The following is a 22193-nucleotide window of genomic DNA, read 5'->3' on the forward strand; positions in this document are numbered from 1 at the left end:
ATTTAGTAAAACGTATTTAATGCATGCCAAAAAAATTGATTATTAATGGAGAATCAGTGTGATAGAACAAGTATATTTCTGAGGCATCCCATCTCTTGGTAAGTAGATATTTTAATAAATGCCACACACCTGTATAAAGAACCCTGATCACATTCTAGATTTCATACCTTTGCCAACCCGAATACCACAAACGTACATCAAATGCCATTACTAAAGCAAAGAATTTGGGAGTCATTATTGATGACAATCTTATTCGGAGTCCGCAGATATCAGCTTTCACTTCCTCACCTTATTATATCTTAAAAATAAGAAAAATTCTTCCTTTTATCCCGGATAGCCACAGGAAAACTTTAATAACTCTTTTAGTACTTCCTATGCTGAAGTATAGTGCAACAGTCTCTATCTAACCATTTTAGAAAAAAACGAGTCGACTACAAGTGATCCAAAATGCAGCGGTGAGACTGATTCTTAAACTTCCAAAATTTCACTCCATCTTGCAGGGACTACGAAAGCTTCACTGGCATCGCATGCACAGTCGGGCTAAATTTAAAACCCTCTGCTTAGTCCACTAAGAATGCATAATTCAGGGACGGACTTCTCAGTTCAGCTTTTATGAGATATAAGCCCAACAGAGAACTCAGATCAGCCAATGCCAACTTGTTGGTTGTCCCCAAGTTTAAGAAGATGCAATGGGGTGGTAGAGATATAGTCCTCAATACGATCAAACTTTGGAACAGCCTCCCACCTCATCTAAGAGCAATTCCTTCACTAACATCATCCAGGAAGGAGAGAAAGACCTAGCTATTCAAAACCTAATCATCACTCACTGCCCTTTCTGACAGTGCCAGGCACCTTGGGGTAATTGCACGCTTTAAAAATCTCATAACATAACATCCTTACCCTACTGCAGCCACATCACATTTTACTCTACATTTGTACACCAGTCCGCACTAAAAGAAAAACAAAAACTGCTGAATTGCTAAAATAGCACCACCACGCTCAACCCCATTCCAATCCATGTAGATTGCAATCTGTTGCAAGTAAAGGAACATCCAAAAGAAACTTCATCATCCATTATATTAGCACCCACCAGCGGAGGCGGTTTCTTCCGTGGCCTCTCAGCAGGAACTGCAAAGAACATCTGAAGAGAGTGTTCTGATGATGCACTTACATTCTTAACGTGCATCTTCAATTAAAGGAGAAATTACAATACATCTTCCCTTCAACACATTAAACAAAAGAAGGGACAAAAGCAAGCAACTACCATGAAAGAAAAGAACAGAATGAAGAAAAAAAACAGCAAGAAATAAGAAATAGAGATAATGGCAATAAGTACTAACAATAAAATGAAACAATTCATAAATAAACAATTTTAAAAGTTGAACAATTTAAAAGTTGAACAATTTAAGTATGGCAATCTACATTAACTAAAATGAATGCAATACAAAATCCTTGAGATAAAGAGGAGAGTGCCTCGCTCTCTTTTCATGACAGGGTAATTCAGGCTGACACGCAGGATGACTAAGAGAAAACTGTCTCGACAGAGATCCCATATTGATGTCCTTCTCCTTATTGCACAAGGAAAGCCATGCGCCAAGTATTACCATCATCTAAAGTCACCACATTTTTAAAAACCTTGGTCACCTTTGGGAGACCATGTAGCTTTCTTAACATACAAAAGATCACCCACCTTCCATGAACGATTACACACACCAATCTTAGTATCATATCTTTGTTTATACTTTTCCTGGTAATTTAAAATCCTGGGATCAGTAGTATTGGCATTACTGTCGCGCATACACAACCACAAAGGATTACGTTTTGAACCAGCTACTGTGCCTTTAAGTTTCATGAAAGTTGAACAACCTGTGATAGAATTGGGTGTGTTTTTGTGAGCCCATAGTTTTTCAAGTAAAATATTTCTAAGAGATGACCCTGACTCAAAGGCTGTTTGTGCACATTGCTTTTACAGGCATATTCATGCTTTCAACCAAGCCAATGGCTTGAAGAGAATAAAGAGCAATGCGATGACGGGTAATGGAAAGCTCTTTGAGGAAAACTTCCAGTTCTTGTGAGGTGAATTGGACACCATTATCACTCACTAAAGTTTGAGGAATGCCTTCGCACGCAAATGCATCCTTAGGAAATTCAATGATGTTCTTAGTTATAATGGAACTCGTACAACAAGCGGAGACCCATTTGGAAGTGTAGTTCACAAGAACTATAACAAACCTCTCATTAGGAGAAAGCTTCAAAAGGTCCCACAATATCTATAGCCAATTTGGACCATGGCCGCTCAGGCAAAACAACAGGAGACAGTGGAGCAGACTTGATTTTCTTTGACTTATCATAACTGGCAAAAGAAATACATTCTTTAACCACTGCCTCAACCTGGTGATCAACTTCAGGCCACCAATATGTTTCTCTGTCTCTAGCTTTAGTTAAACTGCATCCAAGACGACCTTCATGCGCGAGATTGATAATCTTTTCACGCATGTCAGAAGGAGGAACTAACCTCTGGCCACAAAAAAGCTCACCATTAACAATGTTAAGCTCATCACGTACATTCCAAAATCCTCTGGCACACTGAGGAACATCTTCAAAAACAGGCCAACCATTCACAACAAAACTCATAACAATATTCCTGGATGTGTCAGTAAGCAAACTCGCTTCCCATTCTACTCCATTTAGAGCAGGTTCCTTGACCCATGCAACAATCCCATCATTACTTTCAGAAACAAATTTATCAAGCGGCATCCTGGAAAGATAAATCAGCAGGAAATATTTTTTAAAGCAGGCAAGTATTTCACAGTGAAATTGTACTCCCAGAGTCCCTCCAACCATCTTTTAATTCTGGAGGCGGTGTTCTCAACGTTCCTACAAGCAAAAATATGAACAAGTGGTTTATGGTCAGACCTGACAAGAAAGGGTAAACCCCAGAGGTAAAACTTGAAATGGTTGAGTGCCCAGGTACAAGCTAAAGCCTCTCGTTCAACCACTGAGTAGCATTCCTCAGCCCCTTTAAGAGAACGGGAGGCAAAGCCAATAACTCTTTCATTGTCATCACTGATTTGAGACAAAACGGCACGTAAACTTGCATCTGTGGTAAGTATGGTTTTCTTAGTGACATCGAAATGACCCAGAGTAGGCATGCAAATAATACCACTATTGACTTTGTTGAAAGCAAGGGTGCATTCTTCAGACCAAATGAACTCTGCACCCTTTTTTAGTAGAAGCCTTAACTCCTTCCTTGCTCATGACGACTCCCGGCAATCATGAGTCACAGTAGGCGTGTGCTCATGACAGCCGGGAGCCGTCTGAACGTTGCCGCTCCACCCACACGCACTAATTCCCTGCCTGTGCGGGCGAATGAATCAGTGGGCGGAGTTCAGACGGCTCCCGGCCATCATGAGCACACGCCCACCTTGATTTAGGACGGCCGGGAGCCGTAATGAGAACCAGAGCGCACCGCCCAACCCCACCCCCCCTCCCACATCGGCGGAATTTGCCCCGCGGCGAAGGGGTTAATGGTTGTACTACACTAACAAAATTGTTGATGAATTTGGAGTATTACTCGGATAATCCAAGGAAAGATTTGACTTGATCTTTATTGTTGGGAGCAGGAGTTGGAGTTATCGCCTCTACCATATCAATCTTGGGACTGATCCCTTCGCCGGGAATGGAATGTCCCAAGTAAGATACGGACTTAACCCTGAATTTAAATTTTTCTCTCTTGAGGGCGAACCACAGTTCTTGTAATCTGGACAGCACTTTGAATAGGGTAAGATCATGGCTGGCTCGATCCTTGCCATGGACAAGTATGTCATACCGAAAAAACAAGACTGTACTAATGTCTTCCAAAACCTCCTTCATCAACCTCTGAAAGCATGCAGCTGCAGATGCCAATCCAAAGGGCATCCTTACGAATCTGTAAGCTCCCAGTGGTGTGACAAAAGAAGTGAAGGCTCTGAATGCAGCATGACTTGGTGGTACGCGGACGATAAATCCATTACACTGAAAGAACGTGCACCACCAAGTTTAGAAAGAGCCTCATTAATGTTGGGTAGGGGTTGTCTGTCGACCCATATACAGTTGTTCAGGCTTCCCAAGTCGACACACATTCTAATCTTACTCCTTTTGTCTTTGGGCGCCAAAACGATCGGGCCAACCATTCAGCGGATAAAATTTCCTCAATGATCCCAATTGCAAGTAACCTGTCAAGTTCTTGTTGCAAGGGTCCTACCATTAAATTTGGTACTTTCCTAACTTCATGAACAATGGGTTGGGCATTGGTCTTCAAAATTATTTTGTGCTTGAAACCATTGAGCAATCCTAACACGTCACTGAACACTGTCGGGTATTTTCCAACAATATCATCATCAGTTTCCAATTGTGTAACAACCATACCTTGTTATTTGGCATTCATGTTTAAAATAATGCCAAAATCTCTTTGGTGAGGCCAAACTAACAAATTATCACCTCTTCTAGCGATGTACACTTTACCAACAGTTTCTCCGTCGTTAAAAATTATGTTTTGAACAGAGTAACCAATCAAATCAATGCTTTTCCCACCATACGCAATAGGATTGTCAGGTGTTAACAATTCAATATTATCTTTGCCAAACGCTTGATCCCAAAAAGTATCACTGATCAGAGTGTAAGGCAAAACCGGGTCAGCTAAAACAGGAATAAGTTTGTTGTTAACATAAATATCACATTTTGGCATAGATACATCATCATTATCAACATTTTGTATGTCATGTACAGCTTGGTTAGTAACAGCAATAATGAGATGAATAGCTCGTTGTGAATAAAAAGTATCATCTTTAATAAAGTTTACTTTGGCATTTCTGCACATGAATGCATAATGGCCTTTTTTTCCTGCAATTTCTGCAGAACATGGTTCTCACAAACCAGTTAGGATAGTTAGGACCATGGTTCTGGATGCCACTTCTAGGGCACTTCAATTTTGTGCCCTTATTAAAATTGCTGACATTAACTTTCGTTATGTCATTCTTACCCACAATTTTATTGTGCTTGGAATGAATTATACAAATAGAAGATGGCAATTACTTTGAATCAATGTCACTGGAATCATAGTTTTTGACAACATAAAAATGATTGTTAGATTGAACAGAACTGTGTATTTCATTAACCCATGAACATTAGATCCTGAGCTAAAGAAAAGTAGTTCAATCAAGATATCAAGTCCCAATTTTTGTGAGTTTTTCCGTTTTATTCTTCTTTGATCTTTTAGTAGAGTTAATCCAATCTTCACACGTACAAAAACAACCGCTGCCAACACGTGTTTCGTCAAGGTCATCAAAACCAAATGACTTCGTCAGGGCTGTAAATATTACAATAAATATACATAATTACATTCCACTCAAGAGAGGTTGTCAAGAGTCAAAAAAACACTTGCTATTCACATTAAGTAAGCAAAGTGGCTTTCGTTCAAACCCTAAAATACAAATTATTTATAAGGTTACACCACACACAAATTTCACTAAGAGTATCTCCAAGTAGTCTTGAGAAAACTCCATTACTTAATACACCACAAGGGTTACAAAGTTCACAAAAAGTATCTCAAAGTTGTTTTGAGAACACTTCATTGACAAGCCAACCAGGCAGGTGAAAGTTTTTATGCAAAAATTAATTCAAAAATTCAGTTAGACCCATTTCGAACATTCCCGAAAAGAGTAAGATAAATGGACCAAGAGAAAGGAAAAACAGTCTGTGCAAGGACAGATAGCGCGTCCAGATATAAAAAGTCAAAAACAGACACCGTGAATGACAAGACCATTGCGTGACCGGTGACACAAGTGATGTTGTTATGAATAAGGAATCGTGTTTCACATAGATTTACATAACGTGATATAACCAGAGATTGTTCGGAGGGCAAGGGATAGTCACCACACCCCGTGTAAAATAAAATAAAATAAAAGTGAACTGACTAAAAGGGATGGGCTCACCCTGGAAATTTCATGAAGCTGTAATGTAGAGATCCAGAGATAATAACTCCCAATTCACAATCTGCAACAAAACTGCATACAAAAACATATTGGATGACCCTTCCAATATCAAAGAGGCACGAAAAAAAGGCAATTCGATAAACACCAACAGATCATATGTATAAATAAAATGCTGCACTGCTCTAATACCTGTTTTCACTTATGCTTTGGTGACGGACCACTCTTATGACAATAGAATTTATAACTAATGACTGCACGATTTACGGTGCCTTTTGAGATAACCTTTAACTTTCCTTATTGAAATTCCCAATACTCGGAAGCAGTACTTTGCCGACGTTTAGCTTTGAGGGGGAACTATTTAACCTAGCTTACGTTATATTTGACTTCTAGGTAACCTTCCTATCGGGAAAATATTGAGCTACTTAGTCCCTGGATATTTGGGACAAGAACTGCCTTTTTTTGTGTTTGGACGGACAGGACACCTTTGAAATTGACTAATACGCCATATGTTGCATGTCTAAGTAAGTGCAGCATTTTATTTATACATATGATCTGTTGGTGTTTATCGAATTGCCTTTTTTTCGTGCCTCTTTGATATTGGAAGGGTCATCCAATATGTTTTTGTATGCAGTTTTGTTGCAGATTGTGAATTGGGAGTTATTATCTCTGGATCTCTACATTACAGCTTCATGAAATTTCCAGGGTGAGCCCATCCCTTTTAGTCAGTTCACTTTTATTTTATTTTATTTTACACGGGGTGTGGTGACTATCCCTTGCCCTCCGAACAATCTCTGGTTATATCACGTTATGTAAATCTATGTGAAACACGATTCCTTATTCATAACAACATCACTTGTGTCACCGGTCACGCAATGGTCTTGTCATTCACGGTGTCTGTTTTTGACTTTTTATATCTGGACGCGCTATCTGTCCTTGCACAGACTGTTTTTCCTTTCTCTTGGTCCATTTATCTTACTCTTTTCGGGAATGTTCGAAATGGGTCTAACTGAATTTTTGAATTAATTTTTGCATAAAAACTTTCACCTGCCTGGTTGGCTTGTCAATGAAGTGTTCTCAAAACAACTTTGAGATACTTTTTGTGAACTTTGTAACCCTTGTGGTGTATTAAGTAATGGAGTTTTCTCAAGACTACTTGGAGATACTCTTAGTGAAATTTGTGTGTGGTGTAACCTTATAAATAATTTGTATTTTAGGGTTTGAACGAAAGCCACTTTGCTTACTTAATGTGAATAGCAAGTGTTTTTTTGACTCTTGACAACCTCTCTTGAGTGGAATGTAATTATGTATATTTATTGTAATATTTACAGCCCTGACGAAGTCATTTGGTTTTGATGACCTTGACGAAACACGTGTTGGCAGCGGTTGTTTTTGTACGTGTGAAGATTGGATTAACTCTACTAAAAGATCAAAGAAGAATAAAACGGAAAAACTCACAAAAATTGGGACTTGATATCTTGATTGAACTACTTTTCTTTAGCTCAGGATCTAATGTTCATGGTTTAAATTGTACAAACGTGGCCCCTTTGGAGTCACACTTTGTCTGATCCTGGTTGGGTGACCAGTATCTGATCCTTTTTGAGCTTACCAAATAGTGTTTTGCATTAATAATTTTTTCTTTCCAGCGCAAACTTTCCCCACTCACCCGTTCTCCTTTGTGTTGTACTATTTCATTAACCCAATGTGTGGTATGTTCAATGCTCTCTACAATACTGATAGCTTCTTTTAAATTAGGGTTTTTAGATAGTAACTTCTCTTGAATGCGAGGATCATTTGTGCAACGTACGAGTTGGTCACGAATGAGCAAGTCTGTAGATTTCTCAAATTCGCATGTTGGCGCAAGAGATGTGAGGGCTGCTACGTAATTGGCAACTTTTTCACCTTTAGCTTGTGTCCTCATAAAAAATGTGTGTCTTTCCATAACCACGTTGAGACGTGGTCCAAAATGTGTTTGAAGAAGAACACTCATTTCAAAAACATCGCCAGGCTCCCCATCACCTCTCCCAATAGGAATGGGACCAAGACTGTCATAAATATTCCTGCCCTCAACCCCAAGATTGTGAAGAAGAACACAGCTTGTTTTCTTGCTGCAGACAATTTCTGACCACCGATGGCTACGAGATAAGAGTCAAAAAGGGGTTTCCATTTTTTCCCGGGAAGAACGGGTTCCCCACGTTCAGATAAAAATTGTGGTGGTTGACTCATCCTGCTGGCTGTAGACATGCTGGAAAGCAAGGTAAAACAACAAACTAACAAAACAATCTAAAGTAATAATTAACACAATAAAATGAAATAAGCTAAAACAATAAAGCAAATTCAATGGTAATCTCTCGTCAGTTTGAGTTTGATATAGTTCTTTATAAGGCTTCAGTAACCAATGAAAAATGTACAACAAAAATAAAAATAAAAGTTTTTCTATAAAGATGAAAGTCTTCCTTATTCTTCATTTCCAGCTTTTTTTCTTTAAATACTCCAATGTATTTAAATGTTACAACCAAACCGCTTGTTTCCCTGGTTCCTTGTTTTTCTTTTTACTGCAACAGAAACTCTTGAGAGGCAAAATAAATAAAAATACCTTTGAATTGAGAAATGATCCCCCCGCTGAAGGGAACGCGTAAAGAAGTTGCCAGTGATCTCTTCACTTCAGCGCTATGCGTTGCCAGGAAACGAGCGTAAGAGGAAACTGGTTCACAAGGTGAAAGAGGCAGAGGCGTCAAACATAGTAGTGAGTCATCAACGTAGTCTGGCGTAAGCAGAAGAACTTGTCAGTCTTCTGTGCACGCTCTGGGATGTCGCAGCAAGAGCGGTGGAGCGCGATCCTCCCTCGGACGTGGTGCGCGGTCCTACTTCCAACGCAGGCACAACAATGGTGGCTCCACGAGACAGCATCTACGCGAGACATACTTGAATGATGCAGATATCAAACGGCAAAAAAACATCCAACGAGGTACAAATTATGCCAACGTAGTTTTTATCATAATCACCCGCCGATCCAGTATAAAAACGAAAGATTACGTAGAAATACAGTTTCTTCTTGTGTTTCTCTTAAATGAATATTTTTGAAAAACAATTGTGGCACTGACCTTTGGATATGATGATAACAGAATGCTTAAGCACACTGGGTAAATAGGTGGGTGCTTGCTTTCACTCGTGGCCAGTATTGCAAGTAAAGTAACACCCAAAAGTAACTTTATCATCCAGTTTATAAGCACCCAGCAGTGGAGGGGGTTTCTTCCCTGGCGTCTCAGAAGGAACTTCAAAAAACATCTTAAGAGAGCGTTCTGATGATGCACTTACATTCTTAACGTGCATCATCAATTAAAGGAGAAATTACAACACAATCTTGCCATAAGCCTGCAATTCGGAGAGTTAATCCCAATTACTCTCTAGCTCAAACTCCCCGCAGGTAAATAACCAATCAATGAAAAAAATGCCCACATTATCTCACAATCTGCCCACAAATATAACACCTGAAAAAAAGAACTCATAGCTGAAAAGCGATGGCAATTGTTTGCTCTCACGAGAAATGGCTTATATAGAGTGGTTCTGTTTTGATGTAGGAGTTTAAGGGCTGGGAGAACTAGGTCGTCAGAGATATTCAATTGAATATCTTGGACGATCTAATTCCCCCAGCCTTTAAACTCCTGCACAATAACAGAACCACTAGAAGAGGAGGCGGGAGTAGTACCGATCTATCCACCTGCCTTGTCAAATGTGTTATTCAATGGGGCCTTTATCAGAGCTGTAATATACCATCCCCCAAAAGTGTGACCCAGTCTCCTCGGAATAAATCCTTGCCCTAGCATCAGATCATTTTTCAACAGATTACAATGGTTATGACAAAATAGAGGCTTGTTTATGGGGCCAAACACTCTGCATGCAACCCCCTGGAAGTGGGGTTTGCACTCAATATTAAAACAGCAAACGCTCAGGCACATCATAGATAAGGCTAGATCTTTCCCCTATTACGACCCCCTCACAAACATTATCCATTACCATTTATGACAGGGTACAGCAGAGTCCACAACTAACGGGAATAGACATTAGAATGAGAGTTATAGAAAAGATGTTAAAGCCTTGTGTAACACGGTCACAATTAAAAGCACAACTTACCAGAGACCCTGCTAACTAGTCAACACAACACCAAGGTTGCCCTAGAAAAAATGGTCTCCACCAAAGTGGGTAACTGAAAAACTGACCTAAAAGACTGTGGTTTAATGGAACATTTTGCTAATCTACAAGCGAAATCCAGCCAATTTAGAAGGGCTGTGGTGTTAGTCGTTATCTGAAAAGGCTAAAGCATGCTGCAAGAGTCAAAAGAGAAAGAAGCTATTATAACAGTTGTGTCGCTCACCACAAATCATAACATTGGGAGTGCAATTGCTTCACAAGAGTTATTACATCACAGATACATTTTAATTATATATCTTCACTAAAAAAAACTAAAGTAAAGTTATGGTTAGCTCCATTAGACCGAATATACGTTTTAAAAAACCTGTGAAAAAAAGTTTAAGTAAAGTTATAGTTACCAAAAAAAAAACACAAAAGCAACTGAATTTCACCAGTTATGAGTAGATGAACTAACTAGGACTCTGGGCCTCCTACCGCATGGTCTGTGAGATCACTCATGATATGTTAAATTGCATAATGGATAGCATCATAGGTTGCATCGCTGACGACAGCATCCAAAAGTACAAAACCTCTGCTCTGGCTATATACTCAGCAGGGGTAGCTCCTAAACCAGGAACAGTCCCTCTGGGTAACCAACCCACTCCGTCCTCTGCCTTTTCTGTGTGCAGTGGATGTTTGCTGCAGGGACTGGTCTTTGGCCGAGTACTACGAACTACCCTGGCAAGCAGCAAAATCCGGCAATGCATGGCTTTCAGCAGTGTGCATTGTGGGCTACGGCCATTTTATATACCTAATCCTCCATGGGTGGGCAATTCCCTCTGTGCAGAACCTTTGGTTGTGGGCAGCTGTGGCTGGCTTGCACCAGGTCTTCCATAGAAACATTTGTGAGCAGGAACTCCCAATGATCACATCTTTCTACCTTCAGTCAACCCCACTTCGCATAGGCATAAGGACACTGCATAGAGACTTTAGTCAACCTCTATAGCTCATGGCTGTAGGCCCCTTTATTCTTTGACTGAAAAAAAATATAAAAAATACAGTTCAGTCTAACGTTATCAACACTGTCATAGTTGAGGTCAGTGATGTCAACAATGCCTTTTGTGATGTCATCAATGTCATTCAACATGTTATAAGTGATGTCATATGCAAGGTCACAAGCAGTGCAAGAGGTGGGAGCGAGTTATTGCTAGTTTATCCAGCCATGTAGGTGAATTTTAGTGGTTTTGTTTTTTATGATAATGTAATTATTTTAATCTTTCAGAGACAAGTTCAATCTGTAAGCAATAAAATAACAAAGATATAAAATGTGTATTGAACTTAATAAACCTAATTAACGACGTCTATTCCTCAGTCGGATATTTGTTTTTGAGTTTTTATTCCGTCCCCCTAGGAGACCTGAACTTCCAGAACACGTAGTGGCGGTTCCTGTGCATGTGCGGCAAGGCTCCGCCCCCTTTGCTTTCACCGTAAAAGAGATAGCAATATACAATGCTAAATTGCATTTTTTGTTTAAAAATAGAGGCATATATGCACGCCACGCATACAAAGTGGTTAGAACTGAACTGGGCTCTGATTGCCACTTACGTCACAGCCCTTTACCTAAACGTACGTTGTCCACCTGGGAGGGCGCAAAGTCGTTGCAGTATTTGCCGGGCTGACATCTCCCAGCCCTGAGGCGTGTGAGATCATCAGCTCTGCAAAGGCCTAGCATCAGAGGGCAGTCTCCACCCCCTGATGGCGTGGAGGTAAAGTTAGCCCTGGGCGTTAGAGACACAGGCCCTGTAGCGCTAATCCTGCCACGTCAATCAGGAAAAGGAGAGAGTATTATCCCACCTTTCCCAACTCGTCACAGCGTGGGGTGGGGACCCACCCTGTGACAAGCTGGAAAAGTGTGTGGTAAGGGCTGGGCAGACTCAAATTCTGGGGATTGCTTCCCGCTGTGTTAATTAATCCTAGACACCATTTTCGCTTTGGGCCCAGCATGTGTCTGTTCAGAGCGACCCATGATTTATTGCCAGGCCAGCATAGCCTTGTGTTGGTGGTGACGGCGGGGGAGCGAAGGACGAAGTGTACCTTGCACACTGAAGGCCAGGTTTGTGTCTTTTGTGTTAAAACTGGGGTTAGCTGCTTTCATTTGCTGATTGAAGTGTGAGTCATGAGCAGGGAGGGAAGAGCTCAATCGCACAGCCGGGGATCCTGTCAGAGTTTCAAGCAGAGCAGCTGTCAGCAGTAAGTGAAGGGACCTTTATAAAAACTACAGGAGTGGCTGGCAAAGCAGTAAGATAATTCTGTGCAGGGCCAGCTTTTGAGTAAGTGACCAGTATAGCTGGGGGTATTGTGTTTAGGAATAACTTTAATGGGAAGCACCTGCTGCAGAGTTCCTCCGTGCTACTGGGTGTATGTTGTTGTGTGCAGTATCAATGGTATTACATTTCTTGTGGTTTTCTGTTTCGGTACATGTGTCTCGAGTGTCACACACTTGCTGGTCATGTGCAGGGGAAAGGCTCCGTCACTGTTTTATATATGCGAGTCCTGCAGGAGAGTCGGGGTTAATTGCTTTGTTTGGCGAATCTAGGCGGGTCAGCAATTGCTCTGTAGACCTATATGTTTGATGTTTCAAAGGCAGTGGAATTTTCACTATGGGCCTTTGATGATCCTTAGCAGATGGGTGGAATGTTTTTTAACTCGTTTGCAACCCAGTATTTATTCCCATTTTGTGATAACATTACTATCAATATTATAAAAAGTGCAATTATTATATTAGATGTATGCAGTTGCACAAAGCAGTTCCTGGCGCCTTAATTATGAAAACAAAAAAATGACAACTATAATTTCTTGTCAACTGAATTCATGTTAAGCAAAAAAAATTGTGAAAACTGCAACGACTCTGAAAGGGGGGGACGTTTCTGGTATGCACAGTGCTTGGAATGAAAGGGGGCAGGGAGGGGGGTTCTCTATGGAGTGAAGAACTGTGAATTAAGTTTTAATAAGGTCTGTGTAATTGATAATAGTCTTCAAAACACATCAGTCACTTCCATTTCTCTCTTTCACACCACTTTTCTCTGCATTCTCTCGCTGTTGGAAACGTGCACCTATATCTCTCCACACATTTTCCTGGAATCCAGCATCTGTATATTTCTCATATATTCATTTTGCTCTTCAACACAGTTTAGCAGTTACCCTTTATGGGTGCTCTGCTGAGAGGCCAAGTCATAAATGTGCCTGTGGTGTGAACACCTTTATGACACACTGAAAGAAGCTCAGATCTAGAGTTCTCAATACTGGCCTGTCCTACACAACCCAGACAATTTGAACTCACCCAGATATTTTTTTTAATTTATTTTGGATTTGTAATGCGCATGGCTGCCTCAGCAACGAGGCGTCCCAGCGCAACCAGAAACCAAGAGACAGGAGACCAAGTAGAGCGAGGTAAAAAATTAAACAACAGACATGTTGAAGCAGGATGTAGTAAGATATGGGGCATTCTTTAATGGTCATATTGCTTTATAAATTTTGCTTTCCACAAAATTCTTTATTACAATTAGCTTTAAAATACTGCTTTTGGCCCTTTTTTCCCCAAAAGTTTCTTCAGAGCAGACCCCCCCAACCCTCCATTTTGTCAGTCGATATTACTTTTGCTCACTCAGTACTTAAAACTCATCCACACATTTTACGCCTCACCACTTTGAAATGTCACCAGCTGCCACTGCAGAACAGCTATCCTGAGATCTACTGCTCACTGTTGAATTCCAACTCTGATGGCCAATGGGGGATTTCTAGCAAGCAAACAATTAAGATTTATACTTTTTAAAGACTGGTCTCTTTTAAATTATTTGTTGAGGTCTTGTGGGCGAAATACAAATTGGTGCAGTAAGGAAGACTAGGGCTGCCTCAGTTTAGGGATAGTATTACTTGGGGACCTATAACACAAACACCTTGGGCCTATACATGCAACAACAGCAAAACAAGGACTGTAGTCCGGCATGAAATCTGGCTGGCAAATCGGATAGGGGATCAAGAGGGACTATGGGCCTTAAGTGCAAGTGTTGCATAAGCCAACAAGGAAGAATGGGCAGACAATATACATAGACCATAAAGTTGAGCCATGGACCTGGCTACTGCTCAGACCTACTGGTGTGGGACCTGTGACCAGTCAGGCAGGGTAAGAGGGATTCCAAAATCTGGATAGAATATACTTCTTCCAGCAGATCAAACAAGCTTTTGATGGCCAATGCTCAACACTCTCTGGATGTAAGTTTTCATCTAAGAGGAGTAAAACATCGGAGGGAATGTGGAGGTTCTTGCAAGCAAAGAAACATTGGTACATGAAGAGTACGGTTACCAAGCAGAGCCACCACTCCTAAAAATGTCCACCTGCAGTTGCTGGATATGTTTGTGTGTAATTAAGTCCAGTGAAGGGCCATGGATGGTTTCTTGGCATGCTTGCTCAGCAATGCTGGTGACCTTACCTTAGTTAGAGCACTTAGTGCAGGCCTCAAGGTTTGATACTAACAGGACAGGCAGCAATGTTAGGGGCAGAGCTTTAGGTCTAGTCTTAGCCTTGAGGAGACAAGCAACGTGCTGCTCCAAGCATCTAAGAAGGAAATTAGGTATGTTATACGCACATCTGGTCATAATGAAGTTTTGCAGAAGAAAAGATCCAGCTTTTATTTGTCATCCACGGCGTTTGGACAGCCGCCCATGAACAATCAGACAAACTGCAGTTTGCGAATCTGGTTGGGGTTTACTCTGCAAGCTTTAAGCTTCTAGGACTGAGAGATGTTTTCAGGCATAGCAGGCTTGTTGTGCTCCCAGTCTGCGTTTGGAGGTCAAGCAATTAAACATCAAGGATTTATAGAGCACTACTACTCACCGAGGAGGGTATCCAGGAGCTGAGAGTCAAGCTGGTCGAGTGGCCTCAGTTAAACAACCGGTCTTGAGTCACCTTCTGAATTAATGAAGAGAGGGTGATGGCCAGAGGAGGACGGGGAGGCTGTTCCAGGTCTTCGCAGCGGGGTAGGAAAAGGAGCGTCCTTCACTGTAGCTTCAGCAGATGTGGTAGGTGTGAGCAAAAGAGAAGGAGGTAGAGTGCAAGTGTCTGGAGGCGGTTGATGTATGCTGGCCCTGGATTGTGCAGGGCTTTGTAGGCGTGGGTCAGCATCTTGAACTGGCATCTTTTGAGGACTGGGAGAGATCGAGGAAGAGCCTGGCCGCTGAGTTCGGTATGTTTCGCAGTGTTTTCAGGAGGTGTGTGTGGTGATTCCTACATACAGTGAGTTACCGTAGCCCAAGTGGCTGGTGAGGAGGGCTTGAGTGACATTGCGTCTGGGAGCCATTTGAAGATCTTACGGAGTATGCAAAGAGTGAGGAAGCACGTGGAGGAGACTGCGTTGATCTAGGATTTCATTGTGAGTTTGCGGTCCAGGATGATGCTGAGGTTCCGGGCGTGGTGTGTTGGAGTGGGTGAAGGTCTCAGTTTAGCAGGCCATCAGGAGCCATCCACAGGGAGGTGTTGTGCCTGAAGATGAGCACTTCAGTTTTGTCTATTGTTAGACCTAGGGAACCTAGTCTACATAGGGTAGCCTGGCACAGTGGACAAAGCTAAACTCCGAGGCTTTTGTGTAGTGCTTACAATCCCACTCACCATAACTCAGCGATTTACCATTAAAAATAAAGGACGCCACACCAGTTTAGAAAAATACCAGTACCTTTTATAAAAGTTCTCTTTGTTCCTTTTCAGTCAAATTAGTGTATACATTTAGTTCAAAAGAAGGTTTCCACATTCAATTAGCAATATTCATCAACTTTCTCAATTCAGTGAAGATTAATTCTGGTTACATTTCATTTGAGATTAACCACCATCAATATCAACAGTATTGCTTGTCAACTTAAATAGTGCAGAATGGGTAGGTCACTGTACAAGATTAATGCACCACATTATATAACCTGACATGTACGTTACCCATCCGAACTCAGGGTCTAAATTAGCTCGAGCTCACGGCTCCACTGAGTTCTAACCCCAGCAGCGTTCCTGGCAATGGTCACAGCCAGCTATACGGCCAAAAGAAGACAGGCAAATTAATTACACTTTCTTATTGCTACTTTTATGCTCTACTTCTATTGGGGACGTTCTGGCTCTTAAAGGTCATTTACTGCCCTGAGGAGTTAATAGTACAATGATCTCTGGCTGTTACTTTCACCCTGTAGTCCGGTTCTTAGCACTCGTGCCCAGGGTTCGTTTACTCGGGCACCGTTTCCCTTCTCACACCCTCAATACCTCAGTGGTTTCTCAAGTGGGTTAAATCAGGACTCTAAAGGTTAATGTCCCGAAGCCGGGATGTCTATTTGCAGTTATTCTTTAGTCCGGTGAGTCAGTGTTCACATTTCATTCGCTGTGCCGCCTCCCGCTTCCCCACAGATTTCCCAGCTTACTTCGAACTGAAGGGACAACTCGGCTGGAGTTGCCTACGCGCTCCGGTTACCCGTTCAAGCGCCGACGATGAGAGGACTCAGCTGGAGTTCGCATCGATTGGTTCTGTCAGTTCGTGTTGCTCCTCCGGCGGGACCGTAGCGGCGCTTGTTCCTCCTTCCGCGATGCCTCCGACACAGGCTCTGCCTCTTCCGACCAGCCTCCTTCGCTTCGGGCGCACCTCCTCCGACGCCGCAGGGGTCTTCCTGGTTCCGGACGCCGCCTCTCTCGCAGCGTCACCGCGGATCTCCTCCTCCTGTCACCCGGCCTCTGCTGAGCCCCGCCTCCACCACAGCGGTCGGGTTCGGACCCAGGGCTGACAGCTGATGTCTCGCACACAACGTCACTCCCGCAGAGGGGATACTCACTCCCACAGCAAAGCGGTGAGAGGTTCCAGTTCTCTTAAGTTGGCAACCACCTTTTGAAGCGTAACTCACTTTCTGGCAGTCTCTAGGGCAGTTTCACGCTCCAGCACCTTGGTGAGGTAGAGTTATTGGACCTGCTTAAAAGTTAGTTATGGGTCCTTCAGGTCAGGGTTCAGTCAAACCAAGAGGGTCAGCATCAGTATAGGGCGATAGCCGGCCCACAGGACGATCTTTCCCTATTGAAGCGCTGTCCTCCTCATTTAGTTGCCTCCCTCCTGTCCTTGACCACTACACTCTCCTCTGGTCAGTGTGTACTACAAAATGGCCGCCCTGGACTTGGCCCTTTTATAGGCTAGCCCCTGACTACTAGAACATGCCAGAGGGTTCCAGAACTTTCCTCACTTGGTCCAATGGGTCAGCCTCCCTAAGTAAACAGTTATGGCAGTTGCTGGCCACCATTTTAGGTCCTTTGGTTTCCCTCAATTTCCAGGAGGTAGGCTAGGCCTCAAAAAGAGAAAATGGAGGAATAGCGTCAAGGAACACCTAGCCCCCAGACAACACTAGCAAAATCCAGGTGGACATTACAGAAAAAAAAACTGATAACACTAGGGGCTAAGGGAGACAAAATAAATAATAATGGTAAGGGAACTCACAGGGGCAGACAGGTCTAACATCTATGTTAAGTTTGAGGTAGTTGTTTTAAATCCCGTTGGCAACACTGGTCATGCAGTTCTAGTGATGGATGTGTCTGCGGATAGAGAGAGGATGAGCTGGGTGTCATCTGCATACGAGATGATGCTCAGTCTGTGGGCTCGGACCGTGTTGACCAGGGGGGTTATGCACACGTTGAACAGTTAATGGCTGAGGGATTAACCTTGGGGGGACACCACAGATGATGTTCTTGGGTTCCGAGGTGATAGGTGGAAGGCGGATTCTCTGTGTTCTTCCTGTGAGGAGGGATGCGATCCATTTGAGGGTGTCCTCCTCGATTCCGATCTGATGAGGCTTCTTGATTAGGGTGTGGTGAGACACGGTGTCAAAGGAAGCTGAGAGGTTGAGGAGGTTCAGGGAGGCAGCTTCCCCGTGGTCAATGAATGTTCTGATGTCAATAGCTGCGATCAGGGCAGTTTTGTTGGTTGTGGTTTGTGTCAATCCGGATTGGGATGAGTCCAGAAGATGGCTGTTCTCCAGGTATTTCGTGAGCTGGTGGTTGATTGCCTTTTCAAGGACTTTGATGGGAAAGGGTAGTAGGGAGATGGGCCAGTAGTTTTGGAGCTCGCTGGGGATGGTGAACAGTTTCTTGAGGAGGGATTTGACTTCAGTGTGCTTCCATTCTTTTGGTAAGGTGGCGGAGGTGATGGAGGTGATTGTTGCCGATTGTTCTATTTCCGAGGTTATACAGGTGGTGGGGGCGGGGGTCTGTGGGTGCAGCGGAGTGGAAGGAGACTATGGTGGCTGAGGTGCTTTGTGCAGTGAGCTGGTCCGAAGTGGTGATCAGGTGGTCGGAGTTTGCATCTGTGGGAGCGAGGAGGCTGTGGGCTGGGGTTTGTAGATGGTGGGGATCTTGCCATGGAAGGAGTCTGTCAGGGTGTCACAGAGTTCTTGGGGGGAGGTGATGATGTTCTCGGTTGCTGAGGGGATGGAGAACTCTTTGTCAATGCTGAAGAGTTCTTTGCTCTGGTTGGAGCTGGCTTGGATGCAGACGCTAGGGCATTCTTTTTCGTCTCTTTCAGGAGTCGGTGGGAGCCAATGAGCGATGTCTTGAAGGTGGTGTAGTCTGTGGTCTCCTTAGTGGTGTGCCATTTCCTTCTTAATTGCTTGCAGTTGTGTTTTGTGGTTCTAAGTTCCGAGGTGAACCAGCTGGCATGTTTGGGAGATCGCTTGAGTTTAGTGGGTTTGATAGAGGCGACTCTCGGCGCTGTCGGTGATCCAGGAGGAGAAGTTCTTGGCAGCCTGTTCCAGGTTGGTTGTGGTGGCCAGGTGGGAGAAGTTGAGGGCGTCAGTCCATTGGCTTTCAGATGCTTTGTTTCAGCTGCGATGCCAGGTGCAGGGTGGCAGTGCTGTGTGCTGCTGTGTTGGCGATGTGGTTAAGCGGTCCATCCAGGTGAGCTCGGGGACATGGCTGTGGTTGAAACAGTTGCTGGCTGTGAAGCTAGGGTCAAGTGTGTGTACCGCATTGTGTGTGGGGTCGGTGACCAGTTGTGTGGGACCAACGTTGTTCATGCTTACGAGGAAGTTGGCTGTGTTGGGGTCGTTGAGGTGAAAACTGAGGTCTTCAAGGAAGATGCAGTCTTCGTAGTCTTCAGTGTCGGGGGCTTGCAGTGCGATGAATTCAGGGATGGTGTCGCAGAAGCCGTTGCATGGTCCTGGGATGTCTGTAGGCAACGGTGGTTTTGTCATCTGGTTAGAGTAGGAAATTGAAGTGTTCCATGATCGGGGTGGTGCTGTCTGCGATGGTGGTGCAGTGGATGGTTTCTTTGTCGATGATGGTGATTCCACCTGCGTGTTTGGCATGGCTGTGGCATTGTCAGGTTGAGCCATGTCTCGGTAAGAAAGACGATGTCAGGGTGACAGAGAGGTGATGGTGCCCCAGATCTCAGTGGCGTGTTTGCAGAGCGATCAGGTGTGTGAGTAATGTGTTTATTAAACAGAAAACGAGAGAACCACGTGGGTGTGATGGAGGGGGCACGTGCAGTGGTGTGAAGGAAACACGCACCACAGCTGTGCAGTGGGGTAAAAGGGAGCACGCACCACAGCTGTGCAATAAGGCGAAAAGAAGCAAGAACCACAGCTGTGCACTAGGGTGAAAGGAGGTACACACCACATATCTGCACTGTGCTGTGTTGTGAAAGCAAGCATGCACCACTACTGTGCAGTGGGGTGAAAGGAAGCACGCACCACAACTGTGCAGAGACGTCAAAGGTAGCAAGCACCACAGCTGCGCAGAGATGTGAAAGGAAGCACGCACCACGGTGATGAAAAAACGTGAATGTTAAAAGGTGCGGTCCATTTTTTTTTTTTTTTAATTCACATAGGTTTTTATTGGAAGTTTCAGTAGTAAATAAAATACACATAGTACAGACTCAAAAACATACAATATTACAGAAGAACAGTACAGTAAAATAAATAGAAAAGGGGTAAAAGCAATATACAATAGGTCACATAATAATAATAATAATACATACATCCTTAGGCAGTGTATCCGGACAGTAACAAGTAAATTATAGCACCAAAGATATGTAGGTGGGACTCAGTATGTCAGGGTGAACCGCACATCTTTCTCATATGGGGGCGCCATGGTGATTGTTGGAGAGCTATGTTATCCGCTCCCCTAATTATCCAGTTGAGCCAGCAAGCAAATGTAGCTTTGCTAGAATCCTTCCAGTTACTGAGGACAATTTTAGCAGCTGCAGTGAGCATGAGATCAAGTAGTGACCTGTCGTCGGCATGGAGGGAGGGTTCTAGGGTGAAACCAAAAGCTAGGTAAGGAAGTTCTCTGGACGGGGAGATGGGGAAAACTTTACTGATGAAGTCGAATACCTTGTCCCAAAATGGGGTAACACAGTCGCAATGTAGAATAATGTGTGCGAGGTCGCCCTCCGCTCGTTTACAATTCCAGCAGAAGGCGTCTTGGCTAATGTTATGGGCATAAAGACGCGCAGGAGTCCAGAAGGTTTTGTGGAGGAACCAATATTTGATCTGGGATAAAGTCGGGCTAATTTTATGTCGCATGCATGATATCCAGGTATTGGCCCAGTCCGCTTCTGAAATCGGTCTAGATGACATTTCAGACCAAAACTGAGTTAGTGGTGCGGTGAGATTGGTATGTTGGGGGCGAATAAGTTTGTAGAGATGTGACACTTGATGTCCAAGTCTGTTTAATCTACTGAGGTAAAATGGGAGGGAGGGTGGTATTAGGGAGAGTTTCGCCTTAGAGAGTGCGGCTTTTATGTTTAGGAAGGAATAAAACTCTAGAGGTGCCAGGCCATAGGTAGTTTGCAATACTCTGAACGGGATAGAGTATGACCCCTCGAATAATTGGTGCGGGAAGAAGATACCTTTCTTAATCCACTGAAAATTATGCAGGTATTTGCCTTTGTGCTGTATGTATCGATTGTTCCATAAAGACTCCCAACCCGAGTGGCATATGCTATGATCTAGAAATTTATCGATTTTAAGAAGAGCCGTTTTCGTGTTACGAAAGATCGATTTCGAGTGGGCTAGTACATTTAAATTGAGTGAGAGGGCCGCAGCCGGGGTAATTCCGTCTAGGATCGCTTGCTCGACTTCCAGCCAAACTGGAGTGTAGTTTACTGCGGGGGCTAGCCAGTGGGCGCCTTGCTTTGCTAGAAAAGCGGTCTCGTAGTGTCGAAAGTCCGGTAGGTTGACCCCTCCTAATTTGTCTAATCGCAATTTTTTAATGCTGATCCTCGCTTTTTTCCCTTTCCACAGGAAGTTGGCTATATATTGGTCCAATTTATGGAAGAAATCGTGGGTGAGTGTTAGAGGGAGCATTGAAATAAGATAGTTTACCAGGGGGGAGATCATCATTTTGATGGTTTCTATTCTACCCCACTACGTGATGAAGCGAGGGGACCATCCATCTAGTTGGTTTTTTATTTTATTTAGGGTGGTCTTCTCATTTTGTAGAAGGGTTTCCATAAGGGAGTCCCCAAACTCTATCCCCAGATACTTTATAAACCCTGATTGCCAGCAGAGCCCAGAGTTCCCCAACATGTCCTTAGTGGCTACGATGTTTAGCGGTTTGACCTCCGATTTTTCCCTATTAAGTTTATACCCTGAATGGGTGGAGTATGATTCAATGGTTGACATCAAAGCAGAGATGGAAGGCTCCGGAGATTCAGTCACTATCAGGATATCATCCCCGTAAGCGGCTAGTTTAACACAAGTTTCCCCAAAGCTTACTCCCTTGATGTTGTCGTTCTTTTTAATGTTGGCGATGAGAGGCTCCATGGCCAGGAGGAAGAGTGATGGGGAGAGGGGACAGCCCTGTCTGGTCCCCTGTTCCAGGTCAAATGGATCTGACAATGATGCGGGCAGATGGGGAGAGATACAAAGCCATGACCATGTCTATGAAGGTGTTACCTAAGTTGAAGGTGGACATACAATGTTTAAGGAAGAGCCAAGAGACTCTGTCGAACGCCTTCTCCGCGTCCAAGGTAATCGCCACGGAGGGGGCATCAAACGCCTTGGCCTTTTCTATAACATGGCAGAGAA

The 22193-nt window shown here is 43.5% G+C and overlaps 1 protein-coding gene across 3 annotated transcripts in view; it reads right to left on the reverse strand.

The window, feature by feature from the left end:
- Nucleotides 1-22193, reverse strand: part of ZBTB1 (zinc finger and BTB domain containing 1) — a 71577-nt gene that overhangs the window by 4501 nt on the left and 44883 nt on the right. The window contains exons 2-3 of one of the 3 annotated variants that reach the window (XM_078660308.1): nucleotides 10190-10294; nucleotides 8566-8879 (exon numbers count right to left, since the gene is read on the reverse strand). The exons of 1 other annotated variant lie outside the window; for it this stretch is intronic. The gene's annotated coding sequence lies outside the window, so the exon portion shown is untranslated. The remainder of the gene's footprint in view (nucleotides 1-8565; nucleotides 8880-10189; nucleotides 10295-22193) is intronic. One more of the 3 variants, XM_078660309.1, reaches the window with a different exon arrangement.

This window comes from Lissotriton helveticus, chromosome 9, assembly GCF_964261635.1.
Source record: "Lissotriton helveticus chromosome 9, aLisHel1.1, whole genome shotgun sequence".
NCBI lineage: Eukaryota > Metazoa > Chordata > Amphibia > Caudata > Salamandridae > Lissotriton > Lissotriton helveticus.